Here is a 6,018-nt window from a genome sequence, read left to right as displayed (position 1 = left end):
CTGTGGGAGCTGTCACAGCCAAGGACTGCAGAGCCACTCCCGGACACTGGGAATTCTTGCAGGGGCCTCCAGCCACAGGTGAGGCTCCAACCTGGCTGGGAGAGGGCCCAGCTCTGACAGTGCTGAATAAACAAACTGACAGCACTTCTAGTGCAGGAACATCTGGTTTCATTCTCCTCTTGGGTTCCTCCCAAAGCCTGGCCAGGGCTCAAGGAGGAACCAAGGGAGCTGACTCTGACCTTACAGCTCCAAACAAGGCCAGATGTCAGATTTCATGCCCTTGTCCGGTTTCTAACTACAGAAAGGTCAATCCATGTTTAAGTGATGAGTGATCAATTTATCACAGCACTAATGACCATGCATATTTCATTATGGAGCAGATACAAAGATAACCTTTGGTTGGAAGGTTCATCCAGAGGTCACCTTTGGCTCAGGGCCTGTTGTTCAGGCCTCACTCAGGGCCTGTTGTCCAGGCCTTGGCACTTCAGGGACATGGTTTAGTGCTGGGCTTGATACTGCTGGTGAACAGCGGAACTGGATGTGCTCAGAGGTCTTTCCCAACAGAAAGGATTCCATAAATCCAGGATTCCATCTGCTGGATTCATCCAAGACCATGTTAGCAGCATTACTTTGGTCAAAAAGTTTCCTCTTGCTCAGCTCTTGTGGCCTAAGGCTTCAGCTCCTTCAGCTCCTGGTGCTAAGCTGCTCATGCTGAACGAGATGACTTGGAGAGAAGAATAGAGTTCATGCAATTCCTTCATGGACACTGAGAGGGGAGGGTGTGGAAACAGGAGCATTGTTTGGTGTGGCCTCCCCTCTACCCTTCACACCTTTCAGGGCTTTGAACCAGCCCAGAGCTTTCTCCAAGAGTGCAATGGAGCAGCTGTTCCTGCTCCCAGCTCTGGCTCTTCCCAGGCTCTGACCTTGCCTGCTTTTGTCCCTCTTGCTGTGCCCTCTGTTCCCCTGTGCTCGGTGGCTGCTGCCCAGGACTGTGGGACTGGCACAGATCCAGTGGTCGAGCTCCTCATTTCTCTGCCCTTAGAGCTGCCTGGGCACAGCAGCCTTTTCCATCTGGAAGCTGCACATGGAGAGGGAGTCCCCACCTCTGTTCCTTGCACAGCTCCCAGGAGCCCAGGGCTGCCATCTCAAGGCCCTGCTGGCCCTGAGGGCTCCAAGGTGCCTCAGGCTGCTGTGACACCCCCGCACACGGGAGGGAAGAGTGGCAGGGCTGTGCTCAAAGTCAGCTCCATGTGCTGCTGCTGCTGCTGCTGTGTGGGTCATTTGTGCAGCCCTGCCCAGAGGGAGGGATCAGCTCCAGGCCCTGCTGCTGCTCCCTGGGCTCAGCCCCAGGTTGGTTGTTGCTGGCAGTGCCAGCAGAGGCGGTGGCTGCAGCAGCGGGTGCTGACAGTGCCCCAAGCCCCGGGGCCGCAGGGGTCCCTGGGCTGGGGCTGGCAGGGAGCTGCCCCTTGTTCTCCCTCTGCCCTGCAGAGCTGGGCTGGGCACAAGTGGGGCAGCACAGCAAACAGGGAGCCTGCCAGACTCCTGCAGCCCTGTCTGCTCAGAGTTTGGGCCTTGGAGCTGCAGGTGGGCAAAGGCAGCTGCTTCTGCTCCCTCTGTGTGTGCCCGTGTCCAGCAGTGCTGCTCCATCAGTCTGTGCCCAGCAATGGGGAAAAGCCTCAGCCCTGCAGGGCCAGGAGCTGCCGGGCTGTGCCTGAGCAGCTCAGCCAGTGGGAAGGGAGCTCCTCCACACGGGAACCAGCAGCAAAGCACTGGAGCACCTCGTTCTTGGGCACAGCCCAAATTCTGGGAGGGAATAACAGAGTTATTCACGTGCATTGGTGCATCAGCACTGCAGGTGCTGTGCCTGCAAAGACATGGTTCAAGATGTGCAAAGGAATTCTGCAACTCTTGACTGGATCAGGATGTCACCAGTGCTGAACTCCAGTTTAGTCCAAAGCAACCACTTTCCACCTCTGCTGGTCCCTGCTAGATCTTTTTCTTCAGGGTATCTAGACAGAAGCAAACAGAGGAGGAGCCTACATTTTCATTGTTTATCCAAAATGTCTCTCATTTTGCTGTACATTCCTCTTTTAGGATGTGTTATCTGCTTAACAAGGAAAAGAAAAAAGGAAAAAGCAGGAAAATAAGAAAGGGAGAACAAAAAACAAACATGTAGTGAAAAATCTTCTGTACCTTTAGATTAAGAGGTAGCTGATCTTCTTAAAAAGACAACTAAATTACTTAATTTGTGAATGTTTTGATGGCATGGATCCATCTCACTGACCTCAGTATCCTTTTTTAAAAGTATATGGGTTTTCTTTCCAATATTAAGTTATTTGAAATTGTTGTTGAAGCATTAAGAAACTGACAGATGGATTGTGCATGACTGTGTCTTGAGGGTAAAAAATATTACAGTTTGACACTTCGACCTAGAGTTGCAACTGAAAGTTGTAAATCCCAGTGGATTGTGTGACAGCAGCCTTTCCTTGAGAATTTGCAGCATCACAAAGACTTAATCAGTGGGCTTGGGGGTGCTTGGAGCTTTGTCCTGTTCCACTCTGGGATGTCATGAAACAGGACTTCACCTGCCAACATGCCAGGTCACGTTCTGCCACCCCAGCTCCTTGGACCCTGTATCCTCCAAAGCAGACACAAAGTGTTTCTGCTGCTACCCCCTTGACACAAATCCACAGAGCTGGGATTTTCCCAAGTCTTGTGTCTCAATTGTTCCATATTCCGGAAGAACCAGCAGCCCATCCCAATGAATATGGTGAGTTACACAGATGGTTGTCAGCTCCCCTTCCTGCCTAGAAATCCTGAAACTGCTTCTGAATGATGCTCCCTTCAGCTCTTGGACACCTACTCACAATGAGCTGGGACAAAAATGCCCTGGCCACTGGCTTACAAGTGAGTTATGCCAAACTTAGAACTCTGTGGGAAATCTCTATCCATCCCTGTCCTTTTAGTATATCCATACATGGGGATGTGCATGGATGTGTCTTGTGCAAAGAGGAAGGAGTGTGCAAGCAACGTGACTGACACTTTCACTCTGTGTTCATTCCATACCCATGGGTACAAAGACATTATGGAAACCCTGGCACACACAGACCCTTCTGTCCCTGCAGACAGAGACATCCCAGAGCCCCTGGCACACACAGACCCTTCTGTCCCTGCAGACAGAGACATCCCAGAGCCCCTGGCACACACAGACCCTTCTGTCCATGCAGACAGACACATCCCAGAGCCCCTGGCACACACAGACCCTTCTGTCCATGCAGGCAGAGACATCCCAGAGCCCCTGGCACACACAGACCCTTCTGTCCCTGCAGACAGAGACAGCCCAGAGCCCCTGGCACACACAGACCCTTCTGTCCATGCAGGCAGAGACACCCCAGAGCCCCTGGCACACACACACCCTTCTGTCCATGCACACAGAGACATCCCAGAGCCCCTGGCACACACAGACCCTTCTGTCCCTGGAGGACGCAGCGCGGCGGGTGGGGCCGGTTGGTGGCAGCGAGTCCCGCACAGCAGGCCAGACCCGGCTCCAGCCCTGCCAGGCCCTGACAAGGCTCAGTGCCAGCTCCTCTGCAATGGGAAAGCCCTTCAGCCTTGTCCCTGCCCACAGGAGCACTGCTGGCCTGGCAGCACAGCTTGTTTTCCCCACAGGCTGCAGGAGATGAGAACACAACCCTGGCAAACACTGACTGGAAGCCACAGCTCTGGGTGCGCCCTATTGTCACCATGAGATTCTCCCAGTATTCTGAGCGTTCATACTAAAGTAGAAGTGTGCACCTTCTCACGCTCATTCATGTAAACAAGGAGATTGTGTTTTGTAAATATTGCTATTGTTTTGAATTCCTTCTCCAAGAGAAGGGGAGGTTGAATGACAGTCCCTCTGACCAATGCCGTTGAGAGGTGGGAATGCCACTCTCCAATCCATGGGCACCTTGCTAAAAGTATATAATAGGAAGTAATAAACAAAGCAGGAGATTCTCCCTGCTGCTCTCATCTCCCCAGATTCGTGGCTCCGTGTGTCTTTTAGGGCGAGGCTCCCAGTGACAGCCCATGAACCTCAGCCCTGGCACCACTGCCTGCCCCAGGCTTCAGGGGATGCAGTGGGAGCCCGGCTGGGCTCTGCCCTGGGGCCATCCTGCAGGGAGAGCTGCAAACAGGGAGCATTTCCTTGCCACAAACAGCCAAGCCAGGGGTGCAGGGCAGCTGCTCCAGCCCGCACTGCACTGCTGTGTGCTGTGCCCTGGGGCTGGGGCTCCCTGCAGAGGGGACTTGCACTGGTGTGCCAGAGGAGACAAAGAAGCTTCAGCTTAACCTTAGTGAGGTGGGTGGGTGGGCTGGGAGAGTGGGGAGGCTCAAGGGGATTCACAGAGCTCATCCTGCTGGAAGGACAAGGAAAAGGGAGTGGGAACTGAGCACTGAGGAGAGCTGAGGGCTGGACAGCAGCTCTCACTGACACTAAAATGCCACGGGACCTCGGAGATATTGCTGCTCTTCAGCCAGTGACAGGATGAGGCCCTAAACCTGGGGTTTGGTCTTCCTTGTGGTGAAGGCCATCAAGGAAGGCAACAGTGTGACGGAGACTGTGATGGACTGGGAACTCACTGGGGGAAAGGAGGGAGCAGTTGTGAAATTTAAAAGTAGGTGGAGGAGAGAAATCTGCAGGGAAGGGCTGAGCTACACGTTGGGCAAGTTGATAAATGTCATTTGGGGTCATCCCAGATTGATTGCATTTCAGAAGTTCTTGATCAAGTTTAATTTTGGAGGGTGTGATGTTTTCCCTCGGAGATGTACACTCTGCAAACTTGAGCTGCATTGCCCAAGTGCTCAAGCAAGTCTCTGCTGCAGGTCACACCATTTCTTCTTTGGCTGATTCTGGCCTGGGGCTGAGCTCCAGCAGAGCCCTGGCAGGGCCCAGAGCAGCCTTAGCATCCGCAGAGCCCGGCTGCAAGGAGAGAAACCAGAACCCGCCCGTCACCTGAAGGCTCCTGTCCCCCTTGTCCCAGTGCCCGCCGTGCCCAGGCCATGCTGGCCATGCCCAGAGCGGTGCCCAGAGCTGCCCATCATTGCTGCCCTTGGCAGCAGAGCAGGAGGGCAGGACATGTGCCCAGCCTGCAGCCAGCCGTGGCACATCCACCTCCTCAGCAGCTGCCCACAGCAGGATGCTCCTGTGCTGGCTGCCATCTCCCAAAAGCTCTGATCCCACCCAGGCCAAGAAGACGGGACCCACCTGACGCCATCCACCGCTGGAAGAAAAGCTGCTCCCAAACGATGTCCTCAGCCTTCTCCAAGGGCACGGCCCATCCACGGCACGGCTGGTCCCAAGTGCAATTCCCCATCCAGACTGGACAACACCTAGAATGCTTCCTTTAGAGAAACAAACAGCAAATTAACGAAAATAGACTACAGACAAAAAGGGAAAATGAGGGAAATGGCACAGTGGATACTGGGGGCTGTTGGCAGGGCCAGGACCCCACACCCATTTCACACCCACCCCAGCTCATGCCCCCCAGCCCTGCCAAAATGCAGCTTGGCAGCCCACTGAAAAATCAGTTGCTTCCACCCCAGCAAAAGGGGGAACCTTTGTTTCCTGGCCAGCCTGTGCAATGCCCAAATCTGGGAGCATCCCCCTGTGTGTGCACTCATCTGCAAATTCACTGTGGAGCCTGGCTTTGAAGAAGGTGCCAGAATCAAAGTCCATCATCTTCAGCTTTGTGGTGGCCTGGTCGAGGAAGAGGTTTTCATCCTTGATGTTGTCCTGGCTGTCTCCAGCAGCAGCAGCCCCACCTGGCACAGCTTCTCCAGGGGCTGCTTCTCTTTCCCTGGGAGTGAGACCAGGCTGTCAGTGTTCTGCCCAGGGCCCCAGCTGGCAGTGACCCAGGACAAGCCAAAGCAGCTGGGATGGCAGCCAGCAGTGCTGGGCAGAGCAGCTCAGCTCCAGCACAGGGGCTGTGTCTTCCCATCTGATGACCCCTGTGCAGTGACACAGGCAGGACAAAAAAG

This window comes from Prinia subflava, chromosome 26 (genome assembly GCF_021018805.1).
Source record: "Prinia subflava isolate CZ2003 ecotype Zambia chromosome 26, Cam_Psub_1.2, whole genome shotgun sequence".
Taxonomy (NCBI): Eukaryota; Metazoa; Chordata; class Aves; order Passeriformes; family Cisticolidae; genus Prinia; species Prinia subflava.
The sequence above is the reverse complement of the archived record's forward strand: the minus strand, read 5'-3'. Positions refer to the sequence as shown.